The sequence below is a fragment of the Ochotona princeps genome, chromosome 4, assembly GCF_030435755.1.
Source record: "Ochotona princeps isolate mOchPri1 chromosome 4, mOchPri1.hap1, whole genome shotgun sequence".
In the NCBI taxonomy this organism is placed as follows: Eukaryota; Metazoa; Chordata; class Mammalia; order Lagomorpha; family Ochotonidae; genus Ochotona; species Ochotona princeps.
The window spans coordinates 94,870,444-94,887,969 of record NC_080835.1 but is presented as its reverse complement, the minus strand read 5'-3'; the positions used below and the strand labels follow the sequence as shown (position 1 = coordinate 94,887,969).

The following is a 17,526-nucleotide window of genomic DNA, read 5'->3' as shown; positions in this document are numbered from 1 at the left end:
GTTCTTGGCTTCAGCCTGGCCCAAACCCAGCCCCAGTTGTCAAAGTGGCCATCTGGAGAGCGAACCAGCAGGTGGAAGACCACACATTCTCTCTGTAACTCTGACTTTCAAATAAATAGTAAATTATGCAAAGCTGTGTCTCTTTCACCTGCATGCTTGAAGGGGATTATGTCTGACTGGGGCACACGTTCCCTACCTCCTATAAACCCAGAACTTGCTATGAATCTAATGGAGGCTACAGTTAGGAAGCAAGGGTTAAAGAAATGAAGAATAAACTAGAGGATAACTGAGCACTCCACTTTCCTTTCTGTGGCCTGGGCCACCCGTTAAGTCCTGACCCAAACTGCAGCCATTAAACATTTATTTAAAGTGACCAAAAAAAAAAAATCAATAGGATAACAACAATGTTTAGGTAGGCTTAAGGTGAAGTGGCTGCCATTTTTTATCCCGGATGGTGTTACGGGGATGGACTCTGCCTGGGAAAATGTTGCTTGTGCCTAGTGCTATAACAGCAGGCATGTAAATCTATCCCTCAGGTGACACAAATTGGGAACCCAGTGTGGGAACCAACAAGCCTCCCCAAGCGCTCAGTACAGCTCAGGGTTGTGGTAATGGCAGGGAGAAATTCTCTTTGAGGTAGTCCTGTGTGGAACCAAAAGCCTGCCAACAGCTCCTGCAATGGCTACTGGGGCGACGATGGGCTAGAAGATGAACATGGTTTCCACAGGCCACCCTGCCTGGGGAATGCAAGGAGCAGACACTTACAGCAGGAGCCTCTCTCCCCCAGGACTGAAGGGGGACTGTGTGAGGGCCTGCTGGACAGTACCCTACACAAACAACTATCCACTGGCTGGCAAAGAACTGCTTGCTGTATAAAGGACAATTCCAAGGAGAACAAAAAATATCCTGCTTGGAAGAACGCCACTCTGACAGCAGAAGGTTAAACCAAATCAGTGCAGTGGGCTAACTCACATACTGTTTTAGCAACAGAACTGAACAGCACTTCGAGCTCCTGCTTGGTTTTTTACTGACTCATGGGCAAGAATCAGTAGCCTGGCCACATGGTCAGGCAGAAAGGCAACAGAAACTGTGGAAATCACTGGTACATTAAAGTAGGACATGTCAATGCCCATCAGAAGAACTCCTTTCAGCCTAGCACGGTAGCATAGGCTGAAATCCTCACCTTGCACGCACCAGGATCCCATATGGGCACTGGTTCTAATCCCGGCAGTCCTGCTTCCCTTCCAGCTCCCTGCCTGTGGCTTGGGAAAGCAGTCAAGGATGGCCTGGGGACCCTGCAATCTGCATGAGAGACCTGGAAGAAGCTCCTGGCTCCTGAGTTCAGGTCGGCTCAGCTCCAAGTATCACAGCCACTTGGGGAGTGAATGAATCATTGGATGAAGATCTTCCTCTCTGTCTCTCCTCCTCTCTGTATATCTGACTTTCCGATAAATAATAAATAAATCTTAAAAAAAGAAATCCTTTCTGGGTTTAGAGGTGTCTGCGATCAATAAGCAGATAGCCCCGTGAGCTCACCAAAAGTGCTCAGCTGCATCTGGAAAGGGAATGAACTCGGAGCTGGCTGCAGCATGCTGTGCTGGAATGAATCAGGACAGTTTCTTGCATCTGTGAGGTATACAGTAACAATAAGAACTGTTTCTGCCAACAACAGCTGGAAACTGTACAGTGCTCTGTGGCAGGTTTCCCCCAGGGGGCACACCCTGCACAGAGCTGGCTCATAGACTGAGGTGGCTGCTTCTGGAAAGTCAGAAATGAGTCTTGACAGGAGGAGACAGTTTCTCTGGACTGTTTACCCGCTGAAAGATGCAAGGCTCAGAAGGCTGGAACAGAACTGGGACACAAGACAGTGCACCGATTTTGGTGTTCAACCATCATTTCCTCAGAGCAGGGAACTCACTTCATGGCCTACACCTTCTCACACTGAGCTCAGAGCCCTCTTGCTTAGAGTTATAGAGAAATGGGATCAGAAGTGTATACAATCCAGTTCACACAAGGGCATGCAGTAGCCTGTTTTTCTGGAAGATCTTGGGAAGACAGTGTAGGAGAGGATGCTTTCAGGAGAATCATTTTAATCTGCTTCCTGTTGCTAAAGCAAAATGCAACACCAGGTGACTTATCAGAGTAGCATTTTGTTTTTTAAACTCAAAGTCCTGGGGGTGCAAGAGGGAAATATAACAGCATGGAACAGTATCCAATCAGGGTCTTTTGCTGCATCTTCAAGATGGTAAAGGGCATCACACAGACAGAAGCAGCAAGTGCACTCACTCAGATGTTTCTTTCCCTTCTTATAGACTCACTGCTGCCACCATGGACATCTCCCTTACCATCTCATCTAAAGCTCCAAGCACCACGAACACAAGAATATGGGGCTTAGCTATCCGGCAACTGAACTTTCCGCAGGATACAATTTCAACCACAGCAGATGACTACACTGTTTTTGCATTTCTTTCTTCCCCACATCACCACCATTTTCATTATTCTTATTTGATACAGTAATCACGGGACCTGGGCTGTAACAAGTGCAAGAAACAGGGACAATTCCTAAGCAAAAGACTATGAGTGCATTTCTTAAGCCGATGTGTCAAAATTTCTCTTTGTATCCAGCAAAACTAGGGTTAATAGTAAATGCAGGGGCCAATTCAGTGGATCAACAAGATCAGCTGCCCACCAATAAGCACGGGAAGCCCATATGGGTGCCAGTTCTTGTCCCAGCTGCTCCACTTCCCATCCAGCTCCCTGCTTGTGGCCTGGGAAAGCAGTCAAGGACGGCCCATAGCCTTAGGACGCTGCATCCACGTGGGAAACCCGAAAAAAGCTCCTGGCTCCTGGTTTCAGATCAGCTCAGGTTTGGCAACTGAACCAGCAGATGGAAGATCTTTCTTTATCTATTTCTCTTTTTCTCTGCAAATCTTACTTTCAAATAAAAATAAATAAATCTTAAAAAAAAAAGAATAAATGCAGCTTGGAGCCAGGTATCTGCTGTAGTAGTCAAGATGCCAGCTAAGACCAGTGTGTCTCATCTCAGCATGCCTGGGCTTGATGCTCAGTCCTGACCTCTGTCCCTAGCTTCCTAATGCAGAGCCTGGCAGGCAGTGATGATGGCGCAAGGTGGGTGGGGTCTTTGCCACCCACATGGGAAGCTGGGACTGAGTTCCTGACTCCCAGTTTCAGCCTGATCCAGCTCCAGGTGTTGTAGGCATTTGGAGAATGAGATCATGATTAATAGCTCTTTATCTGTTCCTCAAATAAATAAAAAGATAAAAAAAAATTTTAACCAGCCTACTACTGGTCCAGACAACCCATGGGTTCTTTATTTACGACACTCTATCCTGGACAGATGGGAGTGGACCAAGGGGGAAGGTGTTACTGCGCCAGTACAGCTGCCTGCAACTCAGACCAGCATAATGGATAAGCATAAAATATTCCTTCCAAAAGTAAGAAAGTTTAGAGATATATGGAGAAGAAGGAAGAGTAATGAAAGTCAAACAAAATGGTAAATGTGTAATGTGATGAAAGGAATCCAGTTTACATCAGCACCCTAAAACAGACCCAGTATAAAAGGTGATCCTCTCACCTGTTTCACCTGACACTCAAAAACGTGAGGTGTCGCGGCCCAGAGTGATAGCTGAGCAGCTAAAGTTCTCGCCTTGCATGCGTTGGGATCTGGGATCCCATATGGGCACTGGTTTATGTCCTGGTGGCCCCGTTTCCCATCCAGCTTCCTGCTCCAAGCCTAGGAAAGCAGTCAAGGACGACCCAAAACCTTGGGACCCTGCACCTGCATGTGAGACCTGGAGGAAGCTCCTGGGTCCTGGCTCCTGGCTTTGGATTGGCTCAGCTCCAGATTTTGTGGCCATTTAGAGAGTGAATCATTGGATGGAAGATCTACCTCTCTGTCTCTCTTCTCTCTATATCTAAATTTCCAATCAAAACGAATTAATCTTAAAAAGAAAAAAAAGTGAGGTCTTAAAGTGCTAAGGCCACTATTGCTTTTTTTTTTAATTAGTCATTCATTCACTTGAGAGGCAGAGATTAAGACAGACAGGAAGACAGACAAAGAAAGAGAGAAAGCTTTTAGCTATTGGTTCACTCACCAAACACCCACAAGAGCTTGAGCCAGTAACTAGGCACTTAATCCAGGTCTCCAAGGTAGGTGGCAGGGACTCACCTGTTGCTGCCTCCTGAGGTCTGCACTGACAGGAATGCGAGCAAGGCATCAAGTTCAGGTGCTCTGAACGGGATGCGAGCATCCCAAACAGCATCTTAGCCATTAGGCCAAACACTGCCTTGCCCTCCTGCAAGACAAGATCAAATGGAAAAAAAAAGCTATAAACTGAAGTGGCCTCACACTGATAGATATCTGGGTTTTTTTCTTCTTTTTATTTTTTAAGATATTCATTTGTTTTTATTGGAAAGGCAGATTTACAGACAGAAAGAGATGCAAAGATCATCCATCCGCTGGTTCACTTCCCTAGTGGCCACAATGGCTGGCGCTAAGCTGATCCGAAGTCAGAAGCCAGGAACCTTTTCTGGGTCTCCCACACGGGTGCAGGGTCCCAAGGCTTTGGCTGTCCTCCACTGCTTTCCCAGGCCACAAGCAGGGAGCTGGATGGGAAGAACAACAGCTAAGACATGAACTGGTACCCATGTGCGATCCCAGCAAGTGCAAGGTGAGGATTTAGCCACTAGGCCATTGTGCTGGATCTGAGAGATATTTTCATATGATATCATAACAGACCAGACTAACAACAAACGCTGAATGGGACTCTATAATGTGCCAGTACCCTGTAATTGTTAGAACCTTATAAAAAATGTATTCATTTTTATTGGAAAAAATAGATTTACAGAGCAGAGAAAGAAAGCCCTTCCATCTGCTGGCTGAATCTCCAAATGGCCACAAAGGTTGGAACTGAGTCAAACGGAAGCTAGGAGCCAGGAGCTTCTTCAGAGTCTCCCACGTGGGTGGAGGGTCCCAAAGCTTCAGGTCAACTGCTGCTTTCCCAAGCCACAAGCAGGGAAGTGGAGCAGCCAGGATACGAACCAGAGTCCTTGTGGGATCTCAGCACTTCTGAAAGGTGGGTGTGTGTAAATTAGGCAATTGGACCATCGCACCAGGCCCCGTTAAATGTTGTCAGGGATCCTGGATCCAAAATGAGGGACTAACCTGTGGTATAATACGGAATGTATGGCCTTTATCCCTTTATCATCGAGCGCCCTCACCCTTAGAAATTTCCATGAGGTAGCAGTGTTTTCCGAACAGGTCTCTTGATGACACCTGGATTTACCCTATGAGGACTGCATCAGGAGGGCAGCCAGTTCCCAGGAAGCCCCACCCACTAGCCTCCAGCCTGGAGGAAGGGGATAAGAGAGCCAGGTGTGGGTGGCTGGAGACCCAACTCAAAAAATTCCTGGACAAGGAGATGTGCTGAGCTTCTGGTTGCTGACTCCTGAAGGTGCTGCAAGCGTAGGGAGCCCCAAAAGGACACGGGCAGTCCCCTCTCCCTTTTACATCCCAGTGTGTGCTCCCCCATCTGGCCATTCATCTGTTCTCTTCCAAGCAACAGGTGAGTGTTTTCATTATAGCGCCACCCTGGTGAATAAGTTAAACCCAAGTAAGGAATTAGGATCAGAATTGGTTGCTGGATGGGTGGTTCAGAAATACAGGTGGCCCAGAACTGTGAGTGGTGATTGATGTGGGAGCAGTCCTGTGGGGTTGATTCCTCAGTCTGTGGGATCTGACACTACCTTGGGGCAAATGGGGTCAATATTAAGCTGAATTATAGTATATGCATCTGTGTCAATGGAAAAATGCTTGGGATATGGGAAAAGCTCCCACATGTTTTGTGCCAGAAGTGGTGCATGTTGAGTGTTCAAGAACAGGGAAAACAGTTTATTCTTTTTTCATATTTCTCTGTCCTTAAGCAGTGGATAAATGTTCTGTTTCACATTCTACAGCTACAAGGTACAGACGAATAGATAGAAAAGAAGCTTTCAGCTAGAAAGGAAATTCAAATGAGAAAAACTACTGGAAGACAACACCCCAATGTCAATAATAAATGGGTTACCATGATCAAAATTATATTAGTTCCTCTTCCCTAATACCCCCCAAATTTACAATTATCTAGCTCTTGTATTAGACATGTAATATTCATTGACTTACACATAAAATGACTTATTTTAAGACAACATCTGGAAGTTTGAAGGGTTTCTAAATGTTACTAAATTCACCCTCCTTTCTTACTTTCCTTTAGCTTCATTTATTCTTATTGGAAAGTCAAGATTTACAAAGAGAAGGAGAGACAGGGAGAAAGATTCTCTATCCACTGGTTCACTCCCCAAGTGGCCACAATGGCGAGAACTTAGCTGATCTGAAGCCAGGAGCTAGGAGCTTCTTCCAGGTCTCCTACATGGGTGTGTAGGACCCACTGCTTTTCCAGGCCACAAGCAAGTGGGAAGTGGAGTAGCTGGGACCCAAACCAGTGCCCATGTGGGATCCTGGCGCTAGCAAGCAGGAGGATTACTCAACTAAGCCATCACATTGAACTTCTCTCCTGTACCTCTTTCCAATTGCCTTCCACATCTGCTTAACTCTCAGTGTAAATACCGCAAAGGTTGTATGCGGAAACTGGGTCCTGAGGCAACTGTTTTTTTTTTTCTTTAGTTGCAAAAGCGAGGGGAAAAACCAAGGCAGTTTTTAACTGATTTTCTATTCCTTCCTCCAGCCCCATCATTTCCTGGCCAAAGTCACCAACCGGAAGCATCAAGACCAAACCTCTGTGGTCAAACCGTGGAGGCGCAGGCAATAGACTGAGATGGAGACAACTGACGACGAATGAGAAGGCTGCAGAAGCGTGATAGGCTAGTGAGAACTGGCCAAGACTGTAGGTTAGAGGTCTCAATGCCAGCCTATAACCCAGCTCTGCGAATGGGACATGCGCGGCCACCCTGTGTCTTTATCTCATCTACAGATCAGCGTCTCAGCCCACGAAAGTGATTCACCTCCCTCAAACTGCAGTCAGTCTCAATTGGAAATAGTTTTTCTTACCCCTCTCCACTTTCACCGTAGTTAAAACAGAGCTGTATCTTCCTTAAACTACACTTGTATTTGCTGAATTGAAAACCCAGACAAATGGTCTGAAAACAGACTTTCTGGGATCAAGACGGCTTGTGGGAGTGACAGGCGGAAGCCTATGGAGGTGTGTGGGTGCCAGTCACAGCTTTGTATCTCTCTCTCAGTAGCTCAAGGCATCTCCATCCAGTCTCCCCATCCTCCAAAAACATTCAGATGGGATTTTTCAGATCTGTTCCCTGATAGAAGCTTGACCTTTGTGAGAAGGCATTTTCCTCCAGGCTCCAAGGTCACCAAGGAAGAACTCACAGGAGTGTCTTCCTTGTCACTGCATACTACACCCCTCAACAAGTCACCACACTGACGTAGATCTTACAGACAAGAATTCCCCACCGCCCCCCTCCCCCCCAAAAAAATAAGCAACAACAACAAAATCCCAGGCAAAGCCCTCAGCCTTCCATCAAGCTCTCACACCACTGCTTCTCTAGGCCTGGGCTATGGGTCCAGACACCTGCTCCAGGGCTGGCAGTTCACCCTTTAAGGTCAGAAGGACAATTCCTCAAAGGCTGCTTAGCCTCTCAGATGACTTAATGAAAAGTGAGTGGCCCTAGAAGCAACTCTCAGCGACCACCAGCAGCTGGAGGAGCACGCGGGGTCTAGGAGGGCAGATTGTTACCTGCTCATCTGTCCCTTGTTCATTCTCTTGCCTGATACATCACTGGCACCCCTGGCAGTGTATATAACCACCACGGGAACTCTCAAAACACCCACTCCCACAGAGGAATCTGCCAAGCATGAATCAGCCCACAGGCCTCCATCTCTACCGTCTCAGTTTCCATAAATTGTTTTTAATCTGAAAACCACATCTACAGCCAAAGGTGACTACTCCCTGGCGAACAGCCCCCCTGCACCATCAACACTGTCCACACACACACCGTGCATCCCACAAGTCCATGTCTCCATTTGGCAATCTTCCCATCTCAAGAGTGTCATGTCAGGGCTGCCTGCTCTCAGGTTCCCCAGGGAGTCAGAGCAGTGGAACTGCAAAAAGCTCACCCAAGATTTGAGATAAGAATGCAGTTCAAATCTCAGCCTTCTGCCGCTCAAGCTCAATGCAAGCAGCGGGTGGGCCCAGAGACTTACCCCAAAGAGAGCGGCCCCTGGAGCCCAGGCAGGCCCAGGGACATCTCACCACGTGCACCCAAATCTCAGCCTTGCTTCTGTTAAATCGGAAGTAAATCCATCTCCAAACCCCAGGCTCCCTAGAGGTCAAACAGCCCTTGGTGATTTGTTGTGAGAATTAAATATGACAATGTAGTTAAAGTGCTTAAGCAGAAAACCTGGTACAAAATAAGACTCAGTCTCCACCTTTAAAGAACTGTGGGTCTCCTAGTGGATTCGCTGGTTAACGTGATCCAGCACTGATCACTTCTCTAATCTGCTGATACATCACACATTCCCTTTGGATTTTGTTGCTTTGTGTTGAGAACACAAGGGTCACCACTGTGCAGCAATTGGCAATGGCTGCATCCCAAATTAGAATGCCAGTCTAAGTCCTGGCAGCTCCAATTCCCAGCCAGCTCCCCACTAACGTGCTCAGAGAGGCAGCAGAACATGGCCCAAGCACTTGAGACCCTGTCACACACAGGAGAAACTCAGATGGAGTCCTAGGCTCCAGAATTCAGCATGACACAGCCTGAGCCCTTGCAGCCACTTGGGGAGTGAACAAGCAGGCGGAAGATCTCTCTCTCTCTCTCTCTCTCTCTCTCTCTCTTTTCTCAAATTTACCCATTTGTATTGGAAACACAGATTTATAGAGAGTAGGAGAGACAAACAGCTTCCATCTGCTGGTTTACTCTCCAAGTGGCCGCAACGGCCAACCCAAAGCCAGTAGCCAGGACCTTCTTCTGGATCTCCCACATAAGTGCGGGGTACCAAGACTTTGGGTTATCCTCGACTGCTTTCCCAGGCCACAAGCAGGGAGCTGAATGGGAAGTGGAGTAGCCAGGACTTGAACTGCCATCCATATGGGATCCCAGGAATGCAAGATGAGGATTTAGTCACTAGGTTGTCACACTGTGCCCTCAAATATACATGCTTAAAGTCAAAAGCTTTCCCTCTCCCATATTCCAACAACCTCTTCAATTTGGTGTCCAAATAGTGACTGGATGATGAACATAGCATTTGGATACACAAAATCACCCTTCCCTCTTGTACATGCATTAGAAACAAGTTTCCCTCCAATGATTACAGGAAAAGGGTGGAGAATCAAGTCACATACTTGGGGCTAGTGGGATGGCTCAACTGGTTAATCCTCCACCTACAAGCACTAGCATCTCATATGGGCACTGGTTCACATCTTGGTTGCTCCACTTCCCATCCAGCTCTCTGCTTATGGCATGGGAAAGCAACGGAGGACAGCCCAAAGCCTTGGGATACTGCACTCACATGGGAGACTCAAAAGAAGCTCCTGGCTCCTGGTTTCGGTTCAGCTCAGCTCCAGCTGTGGTCATCTGGAGATTGAACCAATGGATGGAAGATCTTTTTTGTTCTTTCTCTCCATAAATCTGACTTTCCAATAAAAATAAATAAATCTTAAAGAAAAAAATGTATATGCTTAGGATGTGCACGCATTAATGGCTAGCCTCAGCAGGCTGGGAAGACTCATGGAAAAGTACTACCAATAGACAAATGTGGAACCAAGGAGGAGCCCTGAGACAGCAGTGTGGAAATTCCGTCACCTTCCCTTATTCACAGTTTCATTTCCCATAGTTATTTACAGTCACTTGGGGTTAATACAAAGGGTATATGCAGTACAGTAAGATATTTTCACAGAGGGAGCAACTGTATTTGTTTTTACCATCTTGTAATAGCTGTTTTATTATTATGCATTGTTTGTCTTCGCAAATTAAACTTGATTAAAGGCCTTTGCTTCTAAATAGAGAAGAACACAGCACATGTATGGTGCAGAACCACAATCAACTTCCATTCTTGAGGGTCTGGGAAGGCACCCCTTGGGGGTAAGACAGGGTCTGGCTGTACTCTTCCGTTTTGAGTCCAGTGATCCAATTGTAAAAGGGATTTCCAAAGAAATCTTACCTGAACTGACCCTAGACCTGATGCCTGTGTGTCAGCCAGCGTGGGGTGCGGCTCAGCCGCCTGCCTCAGCCTACACACACACTGGTGGTTACAGTGGCCCAATAGTTCTGTCCCCAGCTCCACCTCACACGTAAACCAACAGATGCTGTGGCCCAACCCAACCCTGCCTACCACAGACTTGGCCCTCACGCACACCAGCAGGAACTACAGCCAAATCAGATCAATCCTCCAAACCCCCACCAGTTTCACCCCCAGCCCTGGTTCCTGCACAAGCCAGTATGTGCAGTAGACTGGTCTAGTCCATCCTGTATCCCACTGGATTATTGTACACACCAATGGGTGCTGCAGCCTAGCTCAGCCCAACCAACCCTACTATCTAACCCACACTTACGCTGGCCAGTGCTACCACCTGTCCAGCCATGATGCCTGCCCCCAGCCATGGCTTCCATGCTTACCAATGGGAGCTACAGCCAATCACAGAGGTGCCCACAGTTCCTTGTTAGGCCCACTCCCAGTCCTGGATCTTGCACTTTCCAGGTAGTACCATGATTCAACCTGACAGCACCTGACCCAGCTTGTCCTGCAATCATCATGGTTCTCACATCCGCCAGTGGATGCTGTGAACTGGACCTGACTGGCCTGGACCCAGACCTGAGCTACATGTATGCTAGCAGGTACTGTAACCTGGCCTTACCTCAGCTGCTCCCAGTCCTGGTTCTTGCACCCACCTGCTCAAGTACTTGAGACCCTGCCACCCAAAGAGGAGACTCAGATGGAGTCCTAGGCTCCTGGATTCAGCACGACACAGCTTGAGCCCTTGCAGCCACTTGGGGAGTGAACAAGCAGGTGAAAAGATTTCTCCCTCTTCTCAAATTTATTCATTTTTATTGGAAAGACAGATTTATAGAGAATAGGAGTATGTTCTAACAGAGGAGTTCCCCAAATTCCTCTCTCAAGTCCCCTCCCAATGGTGGATCTCTCATATACCAGTGAGTTCCTGGACCAGCCTGACTTGGCCCACCTTTTGTCCTGGTAGGTACAGTGGCCTTGCCCAGTCCTGTGCTTACTGTTGGGTACTACAATCCCAACTGACCCACTCCCACATCCAGTGGGTCAGCAGTGCTGTGAACTAACCCAGCCTGTCCTATATCCACTCTGGCTCTTGCAAGCACCCCTAGGGGCTGGGACCTAACTTAGTCTGGCACATTCCAAACCCAATCCATACCCTGCCAAGGGATACTGCAGCCACATGCAGTCCACTTTGACACCCCCATTCCGGCTCTCTCACTCATCAGTAAGAACTGCAGCCCAGCCAGGGTATATCCATAACTCCCCAACTAGGCCCACTCCCAGCCACAGATCTTCATGTCTCGATGCTTGCTCTGACCCAGCCTGACATAGCCCATCCCCCAGCTTGGCCTTTGTCATCAGATGTTGCAGCCTGGACTGGCCTGGCTTGCCCCAGTCCAGACTCTCACTGTTGGGTGCTGCAGCTTAGTCCTGCAGAGCCTGCCCCTATCCCTGGCTTTCATGCAAACTGGTAGGCATGATAAACTAGCTCAGCATTGCCCACATCCCATCCTGGCTCCAGTGCATGTCAGTGTGCTGCAGTTTGAGCTGGCCCTACCTGATCTGTCCCTCAGAGCCAACCCACATGCCTGCCCACAAGTGCAACAGCATTGCCCAATCTGGCCAACACCTAGCCCTGACTCATATGTGCATCAGTGCGAGCTATAGCCCACCAGGAGAGTTCCTCAAGCTCCCCCATCAGGCCCATGCCCAGACCCCAATCTCATGCATACCAGTGAGTGCTAGGCCCTCATTTGGCACAGTCTGCCCACCAGTTTCAGCCCTTGTGTGTGCTGCTGGATATTGTAGCGCAGCCTGCCCCACATCAAATTCTTGGATGCGCCTGTGGGTATTGCAGCTTGGACCAGCCCAGCCTGTTCCCAACTCCAGTACCCATGCATGCTGGAGAGTTTCGTGGTCATGCCTGGTTTGCCATCACCACCTCCCAGTTCTTAAGCAAATCAGCAGACATTGTAGTCCCATAGGGGTGAGCCCACATATTCCCCACAGAACTTGCCCTCAGATTCAGTTCTCTTGTTTGTTGGTTAGTGTCATGGCTCAGCCTAACATGACACATTCCCTGTTCTGACACTCACTGGTGGGTACTATGGTTTAACCCTGCCAGGTAGGCCTCCAGCATACAGTTTTAGTGTGCACTGGTGGGTGGTGGCCAGCAGTGGTCAACGCTAACTAGCCCAGTTCAGGTCTCCCACGTGAATGAGTGCGTTGGTCTGACCCAGAACAGTCCTCCAGCTTCCCTCCTCGAAACTGCTCAGTCTCAGCCCCCTTGCTTACCTGCAAGTGCAGTGGCCTTGTCGGTAGAAGACCCCCAGAAGTCATTCCTCATCTACAATGTACTCTCTCAGTGGTCCCCCCTCCCATATATTTCTGTACCTTCTCTGAACAATCTGGGCATAGGGAGCACATTGGCTCCCCCAATCCTGGTCTGCCAGCAGGGTGGTGCACTGGCCCAGAGCCAAGCCCACCCACCCAGAACCCAAGCTCATGCACATGTTTCCAGACCCGGTTCTCTGGCACATGTGCCGGCCTAGAACCTTACACCTCTGCCTACCTGGAATCCCAGCACATGTGTGATCCCTAGGCCTGGTCCACCACCACTGAAAAGATCAGAGTGATAATTTATGAAATTCTGTTTTTTCTTTTAAAGATTTATTTCTTCTTATTGGAAAGGCAGATTTACACTGAGAAGGAAAGACAGAAACATCTTGTCTGCTGGCTCACTCCTCAAGTGGTCACAACAGATAGAGTTAAGCCAATCTGAAGCCAGGAGCTTCTTCCTGGTCTCCAATGTGGGTACAGGGTCCTCTACTACTTTGGGCGTCCTCTACTACTTTTTTTTTTTAAGATTTGTTTATTTTATTACAAAGTCAGATATACAGAGAGGAGGAGAGACAGAGGAAGATCTTCCATCAGATGATTCACTCCCCAAGTGAGCCACAACGGCCGGTGCTGTGCTGATCCGAAGCCAGGAACCAGAAACCTCTTCCGGGTCTCCCACGCGAGTGCAGGGTCCCAAGGCTTTGGGCTGTCCTTGACTGCTTTCCCAGGCCACAAGCAGGGAGCTGGATGGGAAGTGGAGCTGCCGGGATTAGAAACGGCACCCATATGGGATCCCGGGGCATTCAAGACAAGGACTTTAGCTGCTAGGCCATGCTGTCTGGCCCCTCTACTACTTTCTTACGGCACAAGCAGGGAGCCAGATGGGAAATGGAAGAGCTGCAATATGAACCGGTGTCCATATTGGATCCTAGTGCATGGAAGGCGAGGATTTAGTTACTAGGCTATCACACTGGGCCCTCCACATCTTTTCTTTACATTTGCAGCCTTCCAGCTTCTCTCTTCCAGTTCTTTATCAAATATATAAAGGTCACTATGAACTATATCACCTTACTGTGCTAGAAACTTACTCCTCCTATCTGGGTTTTGGTGTCTGCTATCCAACCCTCTCCATCCCCACTGCCCATGTTTGTCAAGCTCTCAGGAAGATTATTCTAATCCCCAATTTATATGCTGCTGGCTTTTGGAGTTGGGACCTTTGCGAGATGGGATCAACAGAGGTCTGGAGTGTGAGGCCCCCACAGTGGCATCAGTGGGCTCACAGGAGCAGAAGAGACCCAAGTCAGCACAGCTGCTCGCTCTGCCTCAGGACACAAGCCACCATGTTACAGGAGGTGACAAGTCCCTCGGCAGACACAAAAGATGCAAAGGCTGTGTTCCTGGGCTGCACAGCCTTCACAAGGGATGCCTCAGTAAACGCCCATTCCAAGTTAGCCGCACCAGACAGACGGCTTCCACCAAGAGGCCTTGGTCTCCCTCTGGCACTTAGCTCTCTCTGGCACGTAAGTTAACGGTAGCCTAAGACTGGGGAATAGGAAATGTAGGGACTGAAGGTGCTAGCGAAAGGGTACACAGTTTGTTTGTGGGTCACAAAAGTCTTTTAAAATTGACTGTAGTGGGGCTAGCATGGGGATATAACAGGCTAATCCCCTGCATCAGCATCCCACAGGGGCCACGGTTCGTATCCCAGCTGCTCCACTACCCATCCAGCTCCCTGCTTATGATCCGGGAAAGGTTCAGCTCTAGCCATTGTGGCTATTTGGGAAGTCATCTAGCAGCTAGGAAATCTCACTCTGTAAAACTCTGCCTTTCAAACAAAAATAAATAAATTTTAAAAATAAAATCGACTAGGGTATGAGTGCACGTATCAGAGAAGATACTAAAAACAACAGTGAATCCTACACTTTAAATATGTACATTATAAGATATGTAAATTTCCTCTAAATTATTGCTGTTTTTAAAAGCTTAGTTCTGCAGTTACCTCCAGGAAATTTCTCTAGACTCATGAATGAGGAAAATTCCACTTCAAACAGTACCAAAAAGGGAAACATCCATTCCCTCACAATTGATTCAGCAACGAACACCTGGGCATTGCTTTGAGCAGCCAGGTACAGTTCAGTGGTGGGCAATGAGGATGTAAGGTGTATGACAGCAGATGTGGCGAGCCCTTGCGCTGTCCCTCTGGTTCTCTGGATCCCCAAACCCTGCTAACTTTGCAACTTTCTCCATTTCTTCCTTCCCAGGGCTTTCACACCCGCTTTCTGAGTTCAACTTTGTACAAACTGTAAGAATTAACGCCCTCAAGGCCTTTCCATTGGATTCCATGGCAAACCTGAATGGTGTGCTTTTTCTGCCAGAAAGCAGATTTGGCGTGGGAAATTCAACTATGAAAGGCTCCGTACTGGGCCTGGTATGTTAATCCTCCCTAATCCAAGCCAGAGCAGAGTCACATCCAATCATTGCGTCCAAGGCATGTACAGGTGGAAGAAGACCAGGTACGGCTCCAGGACACGTGAACCTGTGACCTCCCAGTGACCCAAGCACACACATCCACAGGATGTTGCCAATAAGCTTTCACCCAGCAGCAGGAAGAGCAAGTTCACAAACAGCATCACACACGTTGCTCCTTTCAACCCACAGAGAGCGCCATTTTCACAGATGTTGAAAGCGAAACGCTCAGAGGCTAAGAGGCGTCCAAGTTAATCAGTGACAGACCTGATATGAAAAGCCAGGGCTCCTGACTTGAAGCCCAGGGTTCTTTGCCCTGTGTTGCCTCTAAATGCAAATTCCTTCCCAGACAATCCTCACAGATAGCCATAAGCATCTGCTTCCTCTCACTTAGTTCTCTTTTCAGTATACCTTCCATTTTCAAGGGCTAAAAAAGTTGTCTTTGTTTTAGACAATCCACATAGCTCCCAACAGAACAACAGTTTAGAACAGAGACTTCAATCAAAAACAGTTGGATATAAACTCTCTGTATGTAATTCTTTTTCTGTCCATACAATCTGCATCCATATCCGTGGGCTGTACAGACCCAAAAAAGACTTAGTAAAAAAAAATTACACCTGAACTGAATGTACACAGACATTTTCCCTGGATCCGCAGGGAGCACCACATCCAGTCTGCAAACAGAAAAGAAAAACCCCGGGATGTGGATCTGAGCCTTCCGGGACAAGGAACACAGTGTGAGGATTTGCTCAGAGTTTGGAATCCTCGAAAAGCATAGCTTTTAAGGGTCTGATTTCCAGTTTTACAATAATGGATTAACTCAAGTGAAGGATAAGATCTGAAGTTGGGAATCCTGGAAAGCAATCAGGTTGTGCGTGGCAGAAGTGAAGCCATTCATAACTGAATCATACATAGTAAGCCACACGGAGGACCCAGCCTGTCCCAGTCTCCACTTCCCAGCTCGCCATGTGATCCTGCTTCGACACACACACAGTGCCATTGCCAGCCCATATCCTCACCAGACACCAGCCCAACAGGGGCCCCCAATCTCCAATTGTAAATCTCCCAAACTGTAAGTCTTCCCGCTTTCCAAGTAACTTCTCCTAAGGATGGGGACCATGAGAATCTGCCACACACACACACTGTGGAAGGCTCAAACTGTCCCTCTTGTGCCTAACCTTCCCCTGGTCTCCAAAACCCCTCAGACATGTGGCAGTCTGTGTCTTTCACCTTCCCCCACATTTTTCCTCTTAATTGGTCTTACCCATCTGACTTCACAGTCTTCCTAACTTATACCACCTAGTTGTACTGTTGTGGTCTGAGCCTCTTTCTGCCTCTACTTCTCCCAGGTTCCCCTTTTTCTCAACAATGTAGGAATAATATATGTCTTCCAGTGGCACCCCACTGAACATGAGTGAGGCTTACATGCCTCCATTTCTTACACAAATGTCCCATGCCCTCGCTTCTCCACCCCACCCCCATCACCAGACCTCTGCCACAAGCTCTCCACCATGCACCTGCTCGCCCGCAGCTCATCATCTCCACTAGCTGGCTACAGACTGAGCTCACAAGGGCCTTCAATAACAACTTGTTCACTGAAATAAATGAAACTGAACCGACTGTGAAGAGTCTCCAGGAAAGTGGTTGGTGATTCAGTGACCCCACACAAGGGCACAGTCCCCAAGTGAAAAGATAGGGCTCCATGACTAAAAGCGAGAGTTGGCAGAGGCTGGCATTTAGCCTAGTGACAAAGACACTGGTTAAGATACCAGCATTTCATATCAAAGTACTTGGGTTCAAACTCCCCGCTAATGGCCTGGGGAAGTCAGCAAAAGATGACCCAGTCACTCGGCCCCTGCTACCTATGTGGTAGAGTAGCAAGAAGTTCCTGACTCCTGGCTCTTTGGGAAGTAAGCCAGTGCATGAAAGATCTCTCTCTCTCTCTCTCTCTCTTCTTCCCTCTGTTTTTAACTCCATAAAAAATTTTTTTTAAAATATCTATTTATTTTTATTGGAAAGTTAGATATACAGAGAGGAGAAAAGACAGAGAGGAAGATCTTGCATCCGCTGATTCACTACCCATGTGACCGCAACAGCCAGAGCTGAGCCAATCCAAGCCAGGAACCAGAAGCCTCTTCTAGGTCTCCCACATGGGGGCAGAGTCCCAAGGCTTTTGTCCATCCTTGACTGCTTTCCCAGGCCACAGGCAGGAAGCTAGAAGGGAAGCAGGGTGACTGGGACACAAACCAGTGTCCATATGAGATCCTGATTTCAATGCTAGGGCTTCAGCCGCTAAGCTACTGCACCGAGCCCTGTAACTCCATAAATCTTAAAAAATAAAATTAACAAATAAAAATTTAAAATAAATTAAAAACTGCTTGGATGCAACTGATTCCTGCTGCTAGCTCCTAACTCTAGCATCCTGTGGGAAGCAGTGATGGCTCAAATGATGGCTCATGTGG

At 47.9% G+C, this 17,526-nt stretch overlaps 1 protein-coding gene across 6 annotated transcripts in view; it reads right to left on the bottom strand.

Moving 5' to 3' along the window:
• The window catches only part of GRAMD1B (GRAM domain containing 1B), a 197,963-nt gene that overhangs the window by 177,867 nt on the left and 2,570 nt on the right, over positions 1 to 17,526 (bottom strand). The window lies entirely within an intron of this gene.